This window comes from Aethalodelphis obliquidens, unplaced genomic scaffold (genome assembly GCF_003676395.1).
Source record: "Aethalodelphis obliquidens isolate GAN/ISIS:26980383/991018 unplaced genomic scaffold, ASM367639v1 scaffold37, whole genome shotgun sequence".
Classification (NCBI taxonomy): Eukaryota; Metazoa; Chordata; class Mammalia; order Artiodactyla; family Delphinidae; genus Aethalodelphis; species Aethalodelphis obliquidens.
In genome coordinates, this window is record NW_020837981.1 from 8,634,774 (window position 1) to 8,658,939 (window position 24,166).

General features: G+C 41.6%; 1 long non-coding RNA gene across 1 annotated transcript; it reads left to right on the top strand.

Moving 5' to 3' along the window:
- The first annotated feature begins 4,283 nt into the window (after positions 1–4,283).
- On the top strand, positions 4,284–7,868 carry LOC113632556 (uncharacterized). The gene is made up of 2 exons (XR_003437865.1): positions 4,284–6,346; positions 7,282–7,868. It is a non-coding gene; the product is annotated as an uncharacterized LOC113632556 (long non-coding RNA).
- Positions 7,869–24,166: the final 16,298 nt, after the last annotated feature.

A 24,166-nucleotide genomic window follows, 5' to 3' on the forward strand; every position in this document is an offset into this window, starting at 1 on the left:
ATTTACGAATGCCTACTACACCTGGTACTGTGAGGCACCGTGGATGTAAAAGCAATGCAGGGCTTTGCAAGGGGATCCCTGTTCTCAGGCAGCTCATGTGATTCACCTGGAAACGTGGAATTACAAACAGGGTAAAAGTCACTATTTTTAGTGAGTGCTTCATTTCCTGGGTTTGGTGATGTCTTCTAAGTGATGTTTCTTTACTATTCTGATTAGGGGTGTCATGACACCGGGCTCTGCAGCCAGTGGAGGCCCCAGCCCCAGGGTCTGAGAATGGGAGTGACTCTCAAGTGGTTTTTCCATAGATGGCCCATGGAAGGATGGGGTGCTGTCATGGCAATGCAGGGTCAGTGATCGGAGGGCTTTCCTCTTCTTGCCACTGAAAAGCCCCCCTCCCTCACTCTTGCTATGAGCATGGAGGTCTCTGTATCTAAGGATGTGTAAGTACATTGTTGTTTGGACTGAGATTCCCTCCAGAGGGAGACAAGGGAGCCTGTGGTGTCTTCAGGGGAGACCTTCTGACAAACTCCCTCCCATACAACTGACAAATGTCATATCTCACTCCTAGGACCCTTGGATCATAGAATCTGTGAACTACCCTCAATCCAGCAAACCCAACTTTGCAAAGGAAGCAGGGCTGGAGGCAGGGGGTCTGCTGTCTATCCCCTTGATTGACAGAGCAGGTGCTTGGCAAATGTGTAATAAATGAAGGACAGTACTGAATTCCTATTTCTGAGCTCAAGATGATTTGAGAAAAAATGACTGGCAACATGGAATACTAGGTATCAGGAAACAGAATTAGAAAAAGAGAGGGACATCTTTAAATATAGCTTTTGGGCACTGAATCCTGCCAGCTACTGCCCCCACCTCTAATATGGACGAACATTATAATTAACAGACGTCAGATTTTGAGCACTTTGCATGAGCCAGACATTCCTCATACTTCACCTAACTTAATCCAATTTAAAACATCATCTAATATATACACTACCAAATATACAATAGATAGCTAGTGGGAAGCAGCCACATAGCACAGGGAGATCAGCTCGGTGCTTTGTGACCACCTAGAGGGGTGGGATAGGGAGGGTGGAAGGGAGGGAGATGCAAGAGGGAAGAGATATGGGGACATATGTATATGTATAGCTGATTCACTTTGCTATAAAGCAGAAACTAACACACCATTGTAAAGCGATTATACTCCAATAAAGATGTTAAAAAAAAAAAACATCGTCTAATGTAATTCTCACCCTCCCCCACCCCATAAACACACAGACATTATCACCTCCATTTTACAGATGAAGGAACCAAGACTGACAGCAGTTAGATAACTTGCCTGACGTCTCAGAGCTAAAGTGTGAGCTGAGTCTAGGCTGGCTTGATTGTACAGTCCAAGCTCTTAGCCACCACCTGATACCGCCGAGGCACCAGAAACAAAGAGAAGGTGAACGACAAGCTTGTAGGAAAGCAGTCACAGAAAGGGAGACCAGGTTTTCAACAGGCAAGGATTGAGCGGTAAGGGAAGCCACACAGCTGAAATGAGGAGGCGTCTTGAGCAGCCGGGGCTGGTGTTTGAGTGGAAGGAAAATGAGCAGGCATCATTGCAGAGGCCCTAGTCAAACATCTGATCGACCGGCAAGGTCTGACGTAGCATTTCTCTTTGCCCAGGGCTGTGCTGGGCCCTTCAGAAAAGCTGCCCCCCAGGGCCTGTCCTCACAGGCCTGCACACCTTACAAAACACTTGAGAAGAGGGCTCAGAGCAGGAGCTGGAAGACCTGGGCTCTCGTTTTACCTCTGTCTCTACTTGCTGCACAAGCCCAAGGAGGTACTTCCCACAAGCCCCCAGACCCTTTGGCTTTGAAGGTCAGTGGGGTTTAATTTTGGGAGCCCGACAGGACTGGGGGAAACGGTCTTCACCCTTAAAGGACTCGCGCAAAATCTCACACGCACCGGGACCAGGGTAAGAGCAGTAATTCGATAGGAGCCTGAGTCAGACCTACCTGCTGGTCTTGGAGAGCCTCCTGGAGAGGCGGCAGCGGCTGTGGCTCGCCCTGGGGGCGTAGGCACTGGTGTCAGACATGTTGGGGACCGTTCACCTGCGTGAACACTGCTGCCGCTGGTGGCTGGCATCTTGGCTCCTAGACACCAAGGCCTAGCACCACCACCGAACACCCTGCAGGCGCCAGAGCTGAGACGCCTCAGGCCAAACACTTAAGTGGGTGAGGACATAGCCCCACCCACCAGCAAACAGGCTAAAAACTAAAGAGCCCACAGCTGCCTCTGGACTCGCCCCTAACGTGGGCCCAGCCCACCAGAGAGCCAAGACCCAGCTCCACCCACCAGTGGGCGGACACCCGCCCCTCCCACCAGGAAGCCTGCACAAGCCTCTAGGCCAGCCTCACTCACCAGGGGGACAGACTCCAGAAACAAGAAAAATAAGATCCGCAACCCAGGCCAGAGCTACCCTGGGACCAGCTGGGCCCTGGCCCTACCCACTGGCAGGCCAACACGACCTTCGGGACACCCCGGGCCCCATAGCCAACTGTGACATGAACCCTCCCGCCCCACACCTGGCAGTGATCTGACACCAGCTCTGGGATCCCTGGGCCCTGCGGCCAGACTCCAGGAACCGACTCTGCCTGCCAGTCGTCCAGTACTAACCCCAGGACCTGGTTTCACCTGCCAGTGGGTGGGCAGCAGCCCCAGAGTCTTCGGGACCCTAAGTCTGCCCACCAGTGAGCGAGCACTAGCCCCGGGGCCCCCTAGGATCCAGCAACCAGCCACCTTGTGACCAGGCACCACTGCAGCAGCCAGCAGCCTCCGCACAAGGCAGGACCTGACGACCAACCAAACTAGGGGCCAACCAAGCCAACAAGACCAACCACGTAGCTTGCCATAAGAGAAGGACCCATGCAGCCCTCTTAGGAGGAACCCCTAGAGCACACAGCTTGGGTGATGAGAGGGGAGTGCACTGCTACGATGCACAGGACGCCTCCTACCGAGGACCACTTCTCCAAGGTCGAGAAACGTAACTAACCTACCACAGAGATGAAAATACAAATAGCAACTCAGACAAAATGAGGTGGCACAGGAACATGTTCCAGATGAAGGAACAAGATGAAACCCCAGAGAAAGAACTAAGTGAAGTGGAGACAGGCAATCTACCTGAGAAAGAGTTCCCAGCAACGACTGTAAAGATGATCAAAGAACTCGAGAGGAGAATGGATGCACAGAGCGAGAAGTTAGAGGTTTTCAGCAGAGTTAGAAAATATAAAGAACAACCAAGGTGCTTTGCCTCTGTGCCTTGGTTTCCTTACGAGCAAAAGGAAGGGTCTCGACATTCTATAACACTATGACTCTATTACTAATATGAATGAAACTTCAGTAAATAAAAACATCACTTATAGAATTCAATACCTAAATTGGATAATTTCCCACAGCCTTCTCCCCAATACCTTCAACAGCTTCCAAAATAATCCAAGATTCTGCCGAAAGTCCTGCTAATACCAGAAGAACTAATATCAAAAAGCTTATCTCTTTCCCTGGTGCCACAACACCTTCCTGCCAAACAAAGGAACCATGGAGAATATAATTTTAATACAAGAATCACAGTAATGATCATAACAATGACTTCAGGCTTATCATGATCTGGTTTTGTTCTGAATGCATTACATCCATTAATTCATTAATCCTTTAGTGAGTGCAATGACAGGATTCCACCACTGTCTGATTCAAGAGCTCCCCACACCATATAAATTTTTAAAATATCTTTATCGGAGTATAATTGCTTTACAATGGTGTGTTAGTTTCTTCTGTACAACAAAGTGAATCAGCCATATGTATACATATATCCCCATATCCCCTCCCTCTTGAGCCTCCCTCCCACCCTCCCTATCCCACCCCTCTAGGTGGTCACAAAGCATTGAGTTGATCTCCCTGTGCTATAGAGCAGCTTCCCACTAGCCATCCATTTTACATTTGGTAGTGTGTATATGTCAATATTACTCTCTCACTTTGTCCCAGCTTCCCCTGCCCTCCCCATGTCCTCAGTTCTGTTCTCTACATCTGCGTCTTTATTCCTGCCCTGCCACTAGGTTCATCAGTACTGTTTTTTTAGATTCCATATATGTGTGTTAGCATACGGTATTTGTTTTTCTCTTTCTGACTTACTTCACTCTGTAGGACAGACTCTAAGTCCATCCACCTCATTACAGATAACTCAGCTTTGTTCCTTTTTATGGCTGAGTACTATTCCATTGTATATATGTGCCACATCTCCTTTATCCATTCATCTGTCGATGGACACTTAGGTTGCTTCCATGTCCTGGCTATTGTAAACAGTGCTGCAATGAACATCTACACCATATTTGTAAAGGTGCCATCTGGAGTTGCCAGCACACCCTGCCTCATTATACTCCTTGTCTGCCATGCCCCAGTCACTATCCCAACCTCTTGCTTCTCTTAGTCCTATTTGGATGCTGAGTCTGGGGTACAGTAAAAGGTGTAGGGATGAGGGCTTTGACTATCCCTTCTCTTGCTTAAAAAAATTCTTTGTCCTTCTTCCTAATGGAGAACTAAAAGTTTTCCCTTGAAAATGAATTATAGCACCATCTTTATAACAAAAGAAGCACTTTGCACCAATCATACTGTCTACTAATTCACAGGCACTGGAAAAACGAGTATATATGGAAAAAACTGGTTCTTGGTAAGAACATGTCTTAATTTTCAGAGAGGTAATTCTTGGCCAAAAGTAGAAATGGGGGTACTTCTGTGTCAGTAAGTGACCCCACTGAACGCACAGCAATCGTGCCATATGGAGAGTTTCAGTGTGGCTCCTTCTGCAACATTTACCTCTTGGCATATTGTTTCTGGAATGCAGCTTGTTCTTAAAGAAAGAAAACTAGTTTTGGAGTCTTCACAGCTAGGTTCTTCCCCCTGCTGGGACCATTTGTCCACAACCTACTTGAGCTCTTGACTTCCTGTCCTAGGTCAGGAGGTAACTAACAGCTCAAACTTGATGTTCAGAGAACACACTGGCTCTGGGTATGAGGTTTGCTTCTGGTTACCTCACTCCAGAGGCCAAATGCCCAGTTCCGACGACTAGGTCTTACTTTAATATCACGTTCTTTTGGAACTGTGGCTATGTTCTAGTTTCGCTGGAGTGTCCTATTCCTGATTCTTGTGGCTGCTTTCCACTCAGGGGGTCTACTTTCCTGTGGCTTTTCCTTTATTTCCCATTAGCAAACTCCACCTGTTTACCCGCAGGAATATACAAACTCTTTCCTGGACCATCCTGGACACTGTGCTGTTGGGATGCTCTGTTTCACCACCTGCATGGACTTCCCACACTGGAAGGGGAGACCAGCAAGTTAGAGGTCAAGGGCTTACCCACCTGCTCCATCTTACTGCCTTGAGCACTACAGGGGATTAAATGAGGAGCAAGGAGAAAAGATAGGAAAACTTACCACTGAAATTAACGTGGACTAGGATCTGAGTCTAAGGAAGAGGCAAAAGTAGGAAGGAGAGATTTTATAGCTGCTACAACAAAGAAGGACAGTGAAAACCTTAATTAATTTTGCTATTCTACAGTACAGACGAAATTCTAAATGCACAAGTTATGAAATGAAAAGACTAAGGTACTGTAATAGGTAAGGTAAGGTAACATTCAGGCAGGATGTTTTGGGGCACTAGACCTAAGCACAAAAAGAAAAACTCTTAGGCTGGAAATAAACGAAATCACTTCGTATTCATAATTCGTAGCTAAGAAAATACATCTGTGCTATTCCATCATTCAACAAAACTTTATAAAACACCTACAGGATATGAAGCCCTCTCTCAGGTTTTCTACTCAAAGAAAACATAGATTTGTATAAAGATAATATAGAATAGTCCAATCAGAGACAAAGTACAACTGGGGAGCGGCAGAGAATGGCATACAAACAGTAAGATATTAGAAATCTTAAAAATTCACTCTCTCTGCACTTATAAGGCATGTGTTGGTTTATTCAGCGGCAGTTGCTTCCAGAACAGAAAAAAAAAACACAACAGGTTCATTGTAATATCCATCGCGCTCATTTTTTTCAAAGCCACGTTCTGGATGGATCCTTCATGTACCAAGTTATAGAAACTAAAATGCATATTTCTGCTGAAACGGAAAGTTCCTGATTGGTAAGTTGGTGCTGGCTTGCCTCTGAGTTTAGTGAATGTCACATTCTTACTGTTTCAAGTTCTGACAGGCTCAGGCCTGGCTCAATCTGGAGAAATAAGGAGATTCAGTGCTGGGGATCTAAGACTGCTGTAGCCATAAACCAAGATGCTTCCTACAGAGAGTTACAACTGGGAACAGATGGTGAGTATTTCACTAGGTAGGGTGCAGCCCCACCACAGTCATTCTCTGCTCTCATTTCTGGCGGTGAAAACCTGGCCCGGACTCTAATGGCTGGCTAATGAGCGTGATTAAAACCTGGTAATGACTCATCCTGGGAGAAAATGTCCAACCCCACAGAATACATTCTGCTTTATTATCTGTGAACTTCTCACTGATGGGGGCTGGAGACTGACGGCCTTCCATTACACGAGGATGAGAGGTTTGCTGGAAGTGGAAGGTGCCTTCAAATCGTCACGGCTTGTGATGCTCGTGGGCAGACAGGAGGGCCCCTCCCGGGGATGTGCACAGGAGCACCCTTTTCTCCTCCTGAAAGCACCAGCCCGTGATCTGGCAAAAAGAGCAGTGGCTGAGTCTAAACAGAAATGCGTTGTTTTCTGCGTAGATCTGATTAACACGGTGCTGTCGAGTCTTTACGGTCAGGCCAGATTATATTACAGTCATGACAAGCAGTTAATGAATTTACATTGACTAATCCATACAATGCAAGAGACTTTTCTGTCAGGATTAATATCCACAATGTGCAGGACACTGTCTGATGTACGCCTCTGTTCCTTGCACCGATGTGACCCGTGGCTGCTGTTTAACGTCCCATGATCAGAGCTAAATGACAGATGGGAGCTGGACACTGGGATTCAGGATTGTTTGGAGAATTTTGTGAACAAATGCCAAAGATGATCTTAGTCTTATCTGATTAGACCTCTGATATCTTGCTTTCTTCTCCTCCACGAGCCCGGGCAAGCACCTTGGAGAATCCTCACAGGACCCATGACGTCTCTGGAAATGGCAGTATATTTTTCTTACTCTTAGCTGGCTCCCTACTGCTTGCTCTGACCCTTTGTTTCCTCAGCTGTGTCTACTCAGCATGATTCTGACCTCTTGTCATGTTTTGCCCTTAGGTACCTGTCATCCCACTATACCAAACATGACCTCACCAGCCCCTCTAACCTTCCTCAATTTGAGCCATAGCATCTTTCCACGAATTTGCGGCTTGTTGATGGCCAGCACTTGACGCTCCTGGAAAGCCACTGTTATCCTCATCTGGATGGTAAATACCAAACTCTAGTGGGCATGAGAATCTACTGGAGGGCACATCAAGCATGCAACTCACCACCCTATCCCTTGGGTCTGCATTGAGTCCCATGAATCTGCTTGTATATGAATCAAGGAGTGAAAGCGATTCTGCACATTCGACAGAAGGTGTTCATGGTCAACGTTTCTAGGATCAGGGCTGCCGCTTGTCAGGTCGTCTCCAGCAGGTCCCTGTTCCTTGGCAGCAGTGTCTGCACTAAAAGATTTATTGACAGGGTGATGTGGGCAGATGCAGTCACAGTGGGCTCAACACTCTGAGAATAGACTCCTCTCAGACCGTAAAAAATTCTGATCTTTTCTACAGCTTGATCTAAGCCTATGGAAATCAAAAGCTTTGGCCCCCGCTGGATATCTTTACTCTCAAATTCTGGTTATTAAAGGTGGTAAAAATGTATTATATTGACTAAAGGAAAGCCCCTTCTGGAGAGAATATCTGGGGGGGAGACCCCAGTGGGAAATTGACAGGGGAGAGAATAAGGGGAAGGGCTAATGGTCCTAGTGGCCGCAGCCTCCACGTGGTCATTTAAAACTCAATTAGCAGTAAGTCCAAGGCGCACATGAAATTCACACAGGTCCAAGGAGTTTGGTTTTTACTCTATACAAATGGAAGCTGGAGTAAGAGTAAGAGAATTATCGCTGTAGATTGGGGGTCAAGATGGGTAGCTTGAATTAGGCCTACCAAGAGTCATAATTCTATGACATGTTAGGAGAGGTACTAACCTCTACTGAGGACCTGATAGGTGCTTTACACACATCCCTGCTTTTACTTTTTTATAAGAACCCTGTGTGGTGAATAAAACTGTTACCCCCAGTTGAGGAAATTCAGGTTCAGAGAATCTAAGTAGCCTGCCCGAGATCACCCATATAGCACTGGCAGAATCAGGATTCAAACTCAGCTGAGTCTGACCATCCCACTGTAAAACAATTATGTCTTAAAGCTATTGAAGATGTTAATCTGACCCAAAGCTGTGGACACTTTCTGTCTGAAAGTCAGTGTTGCCACTTTTTTTTTTTTGCGGTATGCAGGCCTCTCACTGCTGTGGTCTCTCACTGTTGTGGCTCCTCCCGTTGCGGAGCACAGGCTCCAGACGCACAGGCTCAGCGGCCATGGCTCACGGGCCCAGCTGCTCCGTGGCATGTGGGATCTTCCCGGACCGGGGCAGGAACCCACATCCCCTGCATCGGCAGGCAGACTCTCAACCACTGCGCCACCAGGGAAGCCCAGGGTTACCACTTTTAACTCTCGCCTTTGTGTCTTCTCTTCTCGGAATGGCACGGTATTTTTCAGGCCTCAGCTGGCTCCTCATGCTTGGCTACTGAGATGTGTCAGACAAGTATATTGTCATTACATTAGGTGATTATCAAAGACCAAGGTCTTCAGTGTTTTCTTCCAAGGAAATCTCAGCCCTGTAACTACATAATCACGTATATATTTATTATTAGAACCTCTAAAGGTTGGGTGGAGCAGGTGCTATTTTCCTCTCACATCATCCTATTTGCATCTCAGTTCAAATACCTCCTCCTCCATGAAGCCTTCTTGATTTTTATAATTGAAATCTGCTCCCTTTGCTCTTTGGCCTTTGTACTTCATCATGTTCTGTCATTGCAATTGCCTGGGTCCACATCTGTACACTGTACATCTCCACACTGTACATGCCTAGAGGGAAAGAACTGAGTTTTGCTCATTTTTGTTCAAAGCCAATGTTAAGTAAATGTTGATTGAGTTCACAAATGGGGAATATAACTAAGTGGATTATTTCCCCAAGGCCTCATGCTTAATATGGGCCACGAAACCTTGGTCTTCCAGATTCTGAGAACTCAAATAATCTCAAACATGCCTTGTGAGGGTTGATCAAGAGCCCAGTGTTGGCAGAAATGCCAGAGTAAGTCAGCGTCTCAGCCCCAGGTGACATGTCTTACCCAGCCTGGACCCAAAAGGACAGATCTGGGCAGCTGGGAAGTTGAATTCCCTTCTTATTTCTCTCTCCCCACAAAAGGCCCATTGTTGTTCAGTGAAACTAGTCAGTAGGCATCTTTTCTCTTATTTCACGCCAAGTCAGTGACCCTGTGCCGGTCCTTCCACAGAAGGGGCCTGACCCACTGCAGCATTCCCACCCTGTCTTCTCTGAATTGCTCCCAACGGTCTCAATAGCATTTTCCACTTTCCAGGGTCTGAGCCATGGCCTGGAAGAGCCTTCAGGTTCACGTCAAAGGACTGTCCCAACTTGTGAGTCCCAGCCGCGGCGCTGGAGCACCACTGGGCTTCCAGGAAGGCTCATAAAGGAGCCAGTTGTAACATTCGCACTCCCTCGGAACACATTCCTTATGTCCCAGTTGGTTTTGGCTGAGGGCATGGTTGGCCAAGAACAAGGAGGCAGACACATTCCCAAAATGCAGCCCATGTGACCAGGGCACTGCGGGGAACTGGGTGGGGGAACCTCCCTTAAAGGCCTCCCCAAGGCAACTTTCTCAAGCTCCTTGGCATCCCTGGCACAGTCACTCTTTAATGTCATTTTATTTTGACGTTTTCTGATGTTTGTTTGCATGCTTGGGGCTGTTTCTCCCTGCTTTGAAAACTCCTTCTCGGAGCCAAGTTTTAGATTCTTTTTAGAGTGAAGAAATCGCTGTGCTCCTTCAAGCAGAGCTGTTGAAAGGTCTTGCTTGTCCAGTGAGTACCTTCTATGAGATGAGAAAAGCATATCAAAACACGATTTTTTTCTTTAGGCTTGGGGTGGCTGGAGAAAATGCTAGTTCTGGGTCTAACTTAGGAATCAGCCTTTCTACATTTACTCATTTGACTTGAAGTTATTAAGCACTTATCTTTATATTTGGCATTGCACTAGGTACCAAGGTGCTAGAAAGGAAAATGAAGTTCTTACTCTTTGGGAGAGTCCAGACAAATTGCAGAAGGAAAATCTTCACCCTAGAAACATGAGGACCATAACCGCCAAGCAATGAAGGTTACTCTACACATGAGTCCCTTACGTGGAATCCAGGAATTCCAGGGTCCATAAAGGAGATTCTGTATGAAAGAGTGCACATGTATGTGTGAGATAGTTACATGCACAGAGATGCACACATATATGCCTTTTTTCTGGGGATAACAATCCACAGTTTACAGAGCATCTCCAAAGGTCCCCAAAATAAATTCCACATGTTAGAAATAACTACCCTCTTGTATGTATGTTGAGCTCCATTCCCACATCTGGCTCTCCAGGTTAACATATGCCAAAGTAAACAAATTCATCTTGTCTTTTTTCTTATTTTTTACTCACCACTTTAGATTCTGACCCAGAGGTTGTATGTACCAAACTGCGCTTGCTCAAGCCTTATCAATCTGTATTTTTAAAAGGCAAATATTTAAGTGTGAAAAGACAACCTCTCTGTTTTAGGATACGGTTTTGTTAATAAGCATTCTTCCCCTCCCCCACAAAAAAACACCAAAAAACTGCAGTATCACTAGTAAAGTCTCTCTTTCCTGCCTTGCCCAGATTATGAAAATAACATTTTATTTCAAATTAGATAATACATAATATACTACCTGTGCAACTGTGATGGTATTCAGTCACAGATGACCATGACTGTATCTTAGCTGAGTCCTTTGCCTAGAGAGAATGTGAGTTCCCCAAAGAAGGGAAAGAGTTATGTATGTCTTAAAATGATTTAGCATCCCAAATTTCTGGTTTGAAGAGAGCCAATATTCAGTCTATTCATCATAACTCCCTGGTCTTCCAGCCTCCCCTAGCCATCTCTGGTGACAAGCCATGTAGTAACTTTGAAGATCTCCATGCTGGTCCAGGATGCTGTAGTACAGAATCACAACGTTAATGACACTTCCTGGAATTATGCAACATGGTGGCCCTGATATGGCTATGAGAAAGTTCTTCCTTATCCCACCTTGCTAGGTCCTCACATCCCGGACCTGGGTTCTGCTGTCTAGGACCATCTAGAACAGGTTGGATCTATCTTAGGAAGGGATTCCTTCTAGCAAAAGACGTTTCAGCTTGGAGTCTAGCACCGAGGAGAACTGAGTGAGCAAATCAGTAAGAGAATGAAGATGTTGCTAGTTGATCCTGTGCTGAATCATCGAGAGACCATGGAGAATGGCCCTAATCAGAGGGACCCCGGAGCTTGTCAGGTAAGCTCACAGCTGCTGGGAAACCACTCTTAGTTCTTTGCTTTTGACCTCTGGTCTCTCGTGGCTCGCTCTATGGTGGGTTAGCTTAGTAGTTAGACTACAGCACCAATAAAACAACGGTCACAAAGGTAATCCCTCCTCAGATGTATCTATTATTGTTATTCTTCTCCCTGGCCACAAGCTGCTCTCTTTTTACCAGACAGATTTCTGCTTCTCTCTGTAACCCAGAGACGTACTTTCTACTCTCAAAAGTTTCTATAAAAGAGAATAAGAGCTACTGAAAACAGAAGCAGAGGACCTATAATTTGAAAGGAAAGCTAGAAGTCATTCCGTCTCGTCTCCGATCTGATCCCCCAGGTCCACCTACATGTCTCTGACCTGTATTTTCCCAGCCTGAGGACAATAATAACTACTCCTACTGCTATTATGATTGTGATTTATTGAACTCCTACGGCACATGCATTATCTCATTTAATCTTCCTGACAACCCTATGAGATGGCTACAGCTGATGTACACATGTTACAGGTAGAGGAGTAAGAGCTGAGAAGAGTTAGGTAAAATTCCCAGGGTCATGTAGCTTTTAAGTGGCACTGGCCAAATTTTAACCCAAGTCTGTCTGACTCCAAAGAGTCCAACTCAGTCACCGTTCTCTCCTATACTATTTTTGCCCACCTCCAGTGAAAGGGGCTCATTCTCTTTCAGTGGTGCTTTTAGAAAGTTCTTTCTCATACAAATTTACTTTCTCATTTATTCATTCCTCCATTCAACAAACATATTGGGTTCTCTGTTCCAACTACTGAACTGTATGTTTCTACAAACACAGGTCTTCCAGATCTGCTGCCTGGGGTCATGCAACAACTCTATTTCCTTCAGATATCTGAACCTAAGTTTGTTCTTCTTTAATGAAAACGTCCCCAGTTCCTTCAAAGCCCTTCATGTAGGATGGTTTCCATCGCTTTCCTCTTATGAGTCCCCTCTTCTGCATATACTTCATCTCCTTAGCAGCCAGCAGGTGAACTTAGAACCTGCACTGATGCCTGTCAAAGCAGGACCGTCATCTTTCTCAAGGAAGCTCTCTTATGACAGGGACTCTGGTGCATCATTTTCAAACAGCTGCCTAGTTTTGCATCAAACAAAAATGTCTAATAAGGAGAATTTACTATATACCAGCTACTGTTTAAAGCATTTCACACAACTTAACTAATTTCACCTTCACACCAACCCTATGAGATACATACAATTATTGCTCCCAATTCACAGACGAAGAAACTAAGGATCTGAGAGATGGAAGAACTTGCCCAAAGTCATGTGGATAATTGAACCCCATTCCAGAGGCCACACTTTACCTCTCACAGTTTTTTTTTTTATTAGCTCAGGAAGGGTAGTTCCAAGGACTGTTTTCTACCAGCCAAGGCCAATCCCTTCTCAGCACAGGTCCTTCTGAGAAGCTTCCCTTTCCTTCCTGGGTCCACCAAACAGGCTGCCAGAGCTCATGACAGACATTCCTCAGCTCATCAGCCCTTAGCCCCTGCCTCTCTGTGCTTCATAGTCAAAACCCTCACAAAACCAATCTCTGCATCCCAAACCCAGGTTTCTCCCCTGCTTCTAAAGGCACGGTGCACCTTATCCTCCATCTGTGTCTCCATTTTTCTTCCCCTAAATCCTATTGAGGAGGAAAAATGTACAAATACTCCTCTTTTAATCACTCAGCTGCACAAGGGTAACTGGGCATACTTATCAACCATTAAGGTCCTAAAAATATATATTTCTGAAAACAACAGATATTTTAAAAAAGTTAAACCACTTATTTTTTAGTATCTGCCACAAGTCCTTCTCAATAACAATCAATTAACATTTACCAGTCCTGTCATTCTTTACAGAAAAATGCTTTTTGAACCTCCTATTATATATGGGCAGAATTTTCTCCCCAAAGAGAAAAACTACACAAACTTAACAGCTCCTTTATTCGTAATTTAAAGATGATTCTTTTTCCTGAACATGTAAAATTTATGTTTGTGCATTAATTCTGTAATTAATGGTTATCAAATACATCAAACGTGTAAAGTGCTGCATAAGCGCTTAAATAAAATAAAAACAAAAGTGATGATAATTAATTGTTCATCCCAAAGGCTAGACAGTATTAGAGTTCACAGGGACTATCAATTAATATTCCTATTGTTAATAATAAGCTCAACTTTTTATGTAAAACAGAACATGTTAAAATTTCCTGATTAAACACTGAGTCAAAAGAAAAAAATTTCCTTAAAAATATTTTCATCGTATACAGCTGCTGTGGGAAAACAGCTTTCAAATTTTGCATTTTAATCGTTGGTTGAATTCGGCTTCATTATAAATTTTTTGACTCCGAATTATACCATTATAATACCACAATTTTCAAGTTCCTATTCCTCCCCAGGGAATCCTGAAAATACTGCAAAACCCAAGGAGAGTGATCTTAGTTATAAATATAGGTTCATTTGTGTTTTAAATGGCTAATATGCAATAAGGCGTGTAGTGTGTGGAAAGAACTGTTCCCAGGGCTTTGCACGTATTCTTTTTGCTCATTTGACAAAGTTGTTGAGTACCCACTGTGTGCTAGGCACTGTGTGGGTGCTAGAAATACAACAGGGAATAAAAGCAGGTACAGGTTCAACCCTCCATGGTGTTCACCATCCAGGGAAGGATACAGACATAAAATAAGAATTGAAAACATGATGAGTGCTAAAAGGAGCAAACGTTTCTAGCTTGAGCTCTGGTTTTGTAGGTTAAGGCAATTGCTGCTATAAGATGTAAGCAACTGAATATTGTCATGTAGCCTTTCTTACTTTGTTCTCCTAAGTCAGTTTATTGAGATTCCCTGCTTTTTAAAATGACATCTTCATAAACAATCCATCTGTTTTGACTTAATTAACCAAGGAAAGATGAATAAATCAAATGGATATTATTTTACTTACTTTACTCAGAGGGTCGATTCGCTGAAAATAGACAAACTGAGGTACGTTTATGGGGAGCTATTGATTCACTAGTTATCCTTAGAGTTCACTGGAATCACTCAAGCTTCCTTTGTCAACTGCACAGTCATGTCAACTGCATGATTGGCGGGTCACTGGGCCTGCCCACCTTTTCCTTGGCTGGTGGGAGATGGGGGGACCTCTGTCTATAGAGCCGTGTTTCTTAAGAACTAGCTCTGGCACCTATCCTGCAGGCCAAACTGCCTTTCACTGCTTATGTCCTCTCTAGAAGCAGTAAGCCATTAAGGAGAGACAATCTTATTTTGAAAAGTGAAATATAACTTCCTGTTACTATGCTAATGAAGCAATAAAGTTGGAATTCATAAAGTACTCTATGTAATGAAAATACTGCCAAGATAGAATGTCAGTGTGGTACATTCTAGAATAGCCACCCACACAGAGCTCTTTATTCTGTACATACTTTGGCATTGAATCTTATACTTATTGATCTCAAGACTTTTAACCCTTTGATAGAAAAACCCCTGTTCTCAATAGATTAGCACATCTCAAACATGGAGTGCCCTCCTGGACTCACTTGTGCGCCAGTGTCCTTCTCTCCATAGTAGAAATACAGAGCCACCCCTTAGTCAGCCATCTCGACCCCCTCAGCCAGGAATTTTAATTTGAGGTCCATGAATAGACTTCAAGGGATTAATAAATCCCAGAGACGTAAGTATATTTTACATACCACAGATTTGTCTTGGAGAGGTTGCATTCTTTTATATTTCACCCAAAACTGTCTATCAATTTTTCAAATGTGTCTTAAAAAGCACTGCCTTATTAAAGAGACTGTCTCTCCCCCACTGAACATTCTTGCCTCCTTTGTTGCAAATTAAGTGACCATATGTGGGTGGATTTATTTCTGCGCATTCTATTCTCTTCCATTGATCTATATGTCTGTTTTTTTGTGTGCCAGTACCATAGTGTTTTAATTACTATAGCTTTTTAGTATAGTTTGAAGTCCAGGAGCATTATACCTCCAGCCTTGCTCTTCTTTCTCAAGATTTTCTTTGGTTATTTATCCAAAGAAAATGAAAACACTAATTTGAAAAGATAATATGCACCCCAATGTTCACTGAATCGTTATTTACAGTCAAGTTATGGACCCAACCTAAGATATGTGCCCTTCAACAGATGAAGTGGATAAAGAAGATGTGAGATACACACACATACACACACACACACACACACACACACACACACACACACACACACAATGGAATGTTACTTAGCCATAAAAAAGAATGAAATTTTGCTATTTGCGACAACATGGTTGGACCTGGAGGGTATTATGCTAAGTGAACCAAGTCAAAGTTAGACAGAAAAAGACAAATACTATATGCTTTCACGTACATGTGGAACCAAAAACCAAAACAAACAAACAAATATAACTAAATTGAAACAGACTCACAGATTCAGAAAACAAACCAGAAGGGAGGGGGGTGAGGGATGGGCTAAATAAGTCAAGGGAATTAAGAGGTACAGACTACAAGTTATATTAAAAATACGTCACTGGGATGTAATGTACAGAATAGGGAATAAAGTGAATAATATTATATTAACTTCATATGGTACATAATCTATAAAAATAACAAATCACTACCGTGTACACCTGAAACTAATGTAATGTGGTAAGTCAACTATACTTCAATAAACAAACAATAAATGCATAACTAAGTGAAAATAAAAAGCACTGCCCTTTCCAGGCTCCTGTGGTAGATTCCATTAATGACTCAAATTCTTCACCTTCCTCTGTCCGTCCACCTTTCGATCATGGGATTGTCTAATTCTTGCTGCTAAAGAAGTGGAATCTATGTTCCTACTCCTTGAACCTGGGCTCAGCCCTGTGACTTGCTTTCAACAGTGGAATTAGGAATTTAGTGTGTCAGTTCCAAGTTTGGGACTTAAGAGATGTTGTGTGTTTCTGCTTGGTCTCTTTGGCTTCTGCCATCACTATAGGAAAGATATGCCTGGGCCAGCCTGCTGGTCCTGAGAAGAGGATGAGGAATCCTGAGGTGCCATAACCAATGTGCCTCAACTAAGCTCACCTCAGGACAAAGGCCCCAGACAACTCTCAGACACACGTGCAAGCCCAGCTGAGATGAAGCAAACCTAGTCTTAGTCAGGAACACCCAGCTGACCCACAGATATGTACGCTATAATAATAAATGATTGTTGTTTTAAGACACTGAGTTTGGGATAGTTTGTTACACAGCAGCAGCTAACTGAGCCAACTCTCAATACTTAAGGAGAGATTCCTGGCCTGCTCTAAAATCTCTGGAATGATCCTTGGGATCTGATACTCTTATCAATGCAGACATGGTCTCAAGTCCAGTCTTTGATAACTTTTCTGTATGACTGTCCCCTACACACAAGGCTTGGGGAATAAGGCCACAGATCCTTCCTCCAGAATTGTTCTGTAAGTGTCCTGTGGTGAGCTCAACTGACCCACTTTGCCCCATGTCCTATGACCACTGTTCATAAATGACTGTAGGCAGGATTCATGGGAAGTGAAGCCTTCTGTTCACTCAGGTTAATGTCAGGAAAGGACATCAGCAGAATGAAAGTGAGATGATAATAGAATATAAATGCTTTTGAGTTGCCAAGGCCAAAAAGAGGGGAAGGCACACTGGCTGTGGTTAAAAGGAGAGCAAATGCTCTGATATCTATTCATTTGCTGTTTTAATTCTCCTTAGGATCTTCCATTATATTATACGCAAACTCTCTTTGGCAACATGGTCCTTTGGACACAGTTCATCATGTAACTCTTTCATCTACAGGGTCAATTTTTCTCTCCCTTTCTAAAGCAGAAATATGAGAGGGAGGAGGGTCAGCTCAACTTCCCATTGGCCACTGACTTTCTGACATAGCCCACAGACTATACTCCAACCTAACCAAAGACTTCAGTGCATCCAAAACACCCAGTCACACTTCCTTCCCTGCCACCACCCCCCACCCCAGTACTTCCTATATTGTGGCTTATGTGACCTTGAACAAGTCCCATCATCTTTCTGAGCCTGGGTTCCACGTTTGCAAACTAGGGAACTGGATCACTAAATGACCTTTACAGTTTGTAACCAGAAGTTTCTCTGATTAGTCTTATCTACTCAACCAGATTCAAAGAAACATCAATTTTTAACTTTGGCAGGAATGTTCATAATGATCCAGTCCCAACACTTTAAGAAAGAAAAAGAACCCCAGACAAATAAAATGAGTGGCCTGGGTCCACCCAGCAAGTTCACAGCAGAGCTAAGATGAGAACCTCTTTCCTTTTCAACATTGTCTCTCATTTAACTTCCTTGAGGACAGGATAATTTCAAATTCCTCTTTGTCTTCTTCTATCACACAGTCCAAGAATTGTAACCAACACACAATAAATCTCAACAGATATCTGTTGACTTCAATTGGGAATGAGTAAGCATTGGTTACACGGCCAAGAACCAAATTTCTGAGTTTGTTTAGAAGAGAACATGACTGCCATGTTCCCTGGAGGTCTTCTGCTCTCACGTCGGGGAGAAGGATTATTGTGCCTAACTAGTTTCTTTAGTTACATGTTGATCAAAGAGTCAAAACACCTCCTTATCCAGCACTAGGCTGACATCACTGGGTCTCCAAACACCAGCGCTGCTCACCATGAAGGTGTGTTGGGCAATTTACACATAATTTCTCATTCACAGTTTAGGTTGTGAGAGAAGAGACAGGCTGTGGGTAAGGGCAAGATGGATTGGATTTAGGCAGAAAGGCACTAATAGTGCTTATTGTTTCAGAGTGAACTAATGTTTCTCTAAATACAAAATACTTTAGACTTACAAGGAAGGTAAAGCAAAGGAGTCAAGTACTGAGGACCATCAGGTTTAGATTATTTGTCATCGTCTCAAATAGTCTCCTCTCCCATTTTTGGAGAGCTGCAAGGTTGAACATGGTCCCCTCCTGGGTGGCACTGCTGTTGAAATGAGGAGATGCAAAACCAAACATCATCCTGGCCCGCTCTCTTGGGAAACCACATTAATAAAGCTCAGTTTACTCTCAAATCAGGCACTAAGAGCATTCCAAGGGCACCAGTTCTGCATATTGACGAAGTCCCCTAGAAAGAATGTTCTGTCCTCAAACATGTTTGGGAAATTCTTAGTTAAAGGATTTTCTAAGCTTATTTCCTTTTTTAAAAAGGAGGTGAATTAATGTGTGATATTTGATGCATTAAAAGAATATATGGCACATATAAGCTATGAAGCTTAATGGTAAAATAAATACCCATGAACCCCCAATCAACTTCAAAATGAAAATATTGCCAGTATCTCTGAATCTACTTGTGAACTCCTCCCTGTTTCCCTCAACTGCCCCCCAATATGTGTGTGTACATATATATGTATGTATTATAATATACATATATACATATTTGTGTATATATATGTGTGTTTGTGGTTAGACATTTAATTTTACTTTTTTGCAATTTTATAAAAATTGAATTATACTGTACAAAGTTTTGAAAGACTCGTTTTTTTTTTTCATTCATCATTATATGTTTAAGATTCATCCATGTCATTGTATGTAACTATAGATCATGAAACTGTTAATGTCCCATGATGTAAAATCTTACTATTTATTTATCTTACTATTGTAGATGGACAATTGAGTTGTTTCTAGTTTTTAGGCAGTGTAAATAATGATGGAATGAATAGCCTTATAAATGATGCCTATGGAAAACATGCAAGAAATTGTCTAGCATGTATGTCTACACCTATGAGGAGAACTCCTGAGTCATAAGTAATGTACATGTTTAACTTGACAAGATAAAAGCACGTTGTTTCCTAAGGTGCTTATATTGATGCATTCTCTAGGAGCAGCATATAAGAACAGTACTGGCTTTATACCCAGGCAAGAAGTCTCTGCCCAGGCCTGTACCACAAGGGATTGTGTACTTTGAACTGCCTTCCTGAAAATTTTCTGTTTCCCTCCTGTGACTAACACTGGCTCAGCCCAGGAGCAGTGACTGGTAAGACATTCGAGGCCTTATTTAGTCTTTTTAGGGTTCTCTCTGTCCCTCTAACCTTCCACCTCAATCCATCTGCCCCATCCACACATGAGGAGCTCCCAAACTTTCATCTATGGGGTTGCCCTGGGGCCCAGAGGTGGGGTCTCTGTTCCAGGGCTTGGCCTGGCCAGCACATTGCTTCTGCTGGCTGACGTAGTATTTCTTTTGCAGGATTGTGTGAGATTGGGCTGCTAGAATAGAGGTGACAAGTTGATTTGGGGTGATTCTAATTGTTCATATAGACACAGTTCCTGAAAAATATATTTGCTTAGAAGCCCACTCACTTTAGGTGTAAGAGTTCCCAATATTCCACAATCCCATCACCACTTAGTGCTGTCAAACTTCTTAATTTTTGCAACCTAGTGGGTATGAAATGGTCTCTCATTGTGGTGGTAATTTGCATATCCTGGACTACTAATTAATTTGATCATTTTTTCCTATTTTTATTTTTCATTGTAATAATTTTTCTGTGAAATGTTTTTTCAGGTCCCTTAACCATTCATTAAAATTGTGGTAAAATATACATAATATTTACCATCTTAAACATTTTTAAGTAAACAGTTATGTCAAGTATATTCATATACTTGATTGTACAACCCACCTCCAAAACTTTTTCGTCTTGCAGAACTGACACTCCATACCCATTAAACAACAACTCCCCATATTCCCCTTCCCCTAGCCCCTGGCAGCTACAAGTCTATTTTTGTTAATAGAATTCAACTACTCTAGATATCTCTTGTAAATGGAATCATACAGTATTTGTCTTTTTGTGACTAATTTCAGTTAAGATAATGTCCTTAAGGTTCATATGTGTTATAGCATGTGTCAGAACTTCCTTTTTTAGTCTGAATAATATTCCATTGTCTATATGCCATGTTTTTTTATCCATTCATCTATCAATGGACACTTGGGTGTCCACATTTTAACTATTGTGAATAATGCTGCTATCAACATGGGTGTGCAAATATCTCTTCAAGATCTTGCTTTTGATTCTTTTGATGTATACCCAGAAGTGAAATTGCTGGATCATATGGTAATCTATTTTTAATTTTTTGAGGAACCGTGATGCTATTTTCCATTGTGACTGCAGCATTTTACATTCCCTCCAACAGTGCACAAGGGTTTCAATTTCTCAAGTTCTTGCCAAATTTTTAGAAAGTAAATTCCATCCTAATAGATGTGAGTTGATACCTCATTGTGGTTTGTTTTGCATTAGCCTAAAGATTAGTGATATTGAGCATATTTTTATATGCTTGTTGGCCATTTGTATATCTTCTTTGGAGAAATGTCTATTCAAGTCCTTTGTCCATTTTTTAATCTGGTTATTTTATTGTTATTGAGCTGCAGGAGTTCTTCGTGTATTCTGGATATTAACCTCTCACTATATATATGATGTGCAAATATTTTCCCCCATTCTGTAGGTTGCTTTTTCACTCTGTTGATTGTGTCCTTTGATGCACAGAAGGTTTGAATTTTGATGTAGCCAAGTTTATCTATTTTTAATTTTGTTGCCTACACTTTTGGTGTCATAGCCAAGAAATCACTGCCAAATTCAATATCATGAAGCTTTTCCTTTATGTTTTCTTCTAGGACTTTTATACTTTTACATCTTTCTTGGATCCATTTTGAGTTAAGTTTTGTATATGGTGTAAGGGAAGGATCCAACTTCATTCTATTGCATTTGTATATTCAGTTTTCTCAAGTGTTGCAAAAAGCAATCGTCATAAAATACATAGTGTTGAAAAGGCTGTTCTCCCTCCATTGAATGGTCTTCACACCCTTATTGAAAACCATTTTACTCTCTCTCTCTCTCTCGGTCTCGCTCTCGCTCTCGCTCTCTCGCTCTCTCTCTCTCTCTCTCTCTCTCTCTATATATATATATATATACACACACATACATACATGCAAGATTTATTTCTGGGCTCTCTGTTCTATTCCACTGATCTGTAGGTCTGTCTTTATGCTGGTGCCACACTTTGTTGATTACTGTACCTTTTCAATCAGTTTTGAAATTAGGAAGTATGAGACACAACTTTATTTTTCTTTTTCAAAATTGCGTTGACTACTCAGGGCCCTTGAGATTCCATTTAAATTTTAGAATGGATTTTTCTATTTCTGAAAAAAAATGCCAGTGGGATTTTGTAGGAATTGCCTTAGATCTGTAGATCACTGTGGGTAGTACTGACATAACATGAAATCTTCCAATCCATGAACACAGATGTTTTCCCAGTTATTTGTCTTGTCTTAATTTCTTTCAGCAACATTTTTTAGTTTTCACTGTACAAGTCTTTTGTCTCCTTTGTTAAATTTATTCTTAAGTATTTTATTCTTTTTGATGCTATTATAAGTGGAATTTTCTTCATTTCCTTTTCAGATTATATATTATTGGTGTATATAAATGCAACCAATTTTTGCATGTTGATTTTGTATCCTGAAACTTTGTTGAATTCATTTCTTAGTTCTAACAATCTTTTTGTGGTGGGGGATCATTAGGGTTTCTTTCAACTCTTTTCTTTAAAAAAATGTATCTTTTTTTTTTAATTTGGAGAAGGTCATCTTTTTTTTCGCAGATACAAATCTTGGTAACATGCAACACAAACACTTTTTCCTTGTCTCTTTATGACATCCTTGGAGGAACAAAAATACTTAGTTCAGTGTCGCTGGATTTAACTCTTGGTTAGCACTTTTTGAGTTGTGTTTAAGAAATCATTTCCTAGCTCAAGTTTATGAAGATATTTGCTTATATATCCTTCCAAATTTTAATTGTTTAATATCTATATTTAAGTATTTAATTCATCTGGAATTGACTGTGTGGTATGAGGTAAGTATATAATTTTAGTTCATTTTTTCCTAAGTAAAGCCATCTATCCCTGAACCAATTATTCACTGGTCCCTCAGTGATGTGATGTTTCCTCTGGCATTTATCAAGTGTTCATTTATGCATGGAATTCTGTCTGGACTCTATTTTCTTCCAAATTAACTTTCTCTACAAACTAGTGACAGTACCTTAATTATTTGGTTTAAAACGAATCCTGATATCTAGGTAGATAATGTCCCCTCATCCTAATCGTCTTCTTTACGAGTGCCTTGGCTATTTGAGTGCATTTGCTCTTTTGTATACATTTTAGAAACAGCTTGTCAAGTATCTTAACAAACCTCAGTTGGAGTTTTTATTGGAATTGCATTGACTCTACATTGCCAATTTTGGAGAACTGACATCTCTACAATTTTGAGTCTTTCAATTCATAAGCAAAGAATACTTTCCATGTGTTTAAGTTTCTTTAATGTCTTACAATATTTATTTTAATGTTTCTACACCGAGGAATTGCAGATATTTTGTTAAATTTATTCCTAGGTATATCTTATTGTTATTACAAATGGTGTACTTTTATATGGCTCTTATATCCAGCCACCTTGGAAAGTTCTCACTAATTTTTATAATTTATCTTTAGATTCTTCTGAGTTTCCAGTGTAAATGATTAGACAATCTGTGCCAATGTTATTTCCTCATTTCCATCCTTATACCCTTTTCCTACCACACCAGCTAGGATCTCCATTGCAATATTCAATAGAAGTGATGATATTGGGACTCCCTTATTCCCCCTGACTTTTTAGGGAATAACTCTAACTTCACTATTAATAATGCTATTTTCTGTAGTTTTTTAAAAAAATACCCTTTGTAAAGTTAAGGAAGAACGCTTCTGTTCCTAAGGCTTGTTTGTTCATTTTGTTTTGTTTCCTTTTTGTTAATAGTTGCTTAATTTTATCAAATGACTTTTCTGTAACTATTGATACAATCAAGTAATTCTCTTGAATAATTATATATTTTATCTTCTTTAATATAACTCACAGATATAGGACGTAATATATGCTATTAAATTGCAGGAACTTTACTCTAAGACACATAATAATAAAAGCCGTATCACACTAAAGACAAAAGATCTTAAAAAGAGCAAAAGGGAAAAATCAGACACCAAAAAATGATATGAGATAAAAGCAGTACCGATAATTGAAGCCAAAAGATGATGGATAATACATGTAAAATGCTGAGGGTGTAAACAGAAAAACCAACTCTCCAGAATGAAAATGAAAGAGAGAGAGATTTCCAGACAATTTCATGGACTAACATTCACTCAAAGAATTGGCAGCTCTCAAAAAGTTAAACACAGAATTGCCACATAATCCAGCAATTCTATTCCTAGGTATATACCCTAAAGAATTTAAAACAGGTACACAAGCAAATTCTTGTACTGGCATGTTCATAGCAGCACTATTAACAATAGCCAAAAGGTGGAAACAGCCCAAAAGTATATCAATGAACTAATGGATAAACAAAATGTGGTGTGTGTGTATATGTGTGTGTGTGTGTGTGTGTGTGTGTATAAAATATTATTCAGCCATAAAAAGAAAAAAGTACTGTGATGGCCAAAAGGCACATGAAAAAATGTTGAACATCTCTAATTATAAGAGAAATGCAAATCAAAACTACAATGAGGTATCACCTCACACC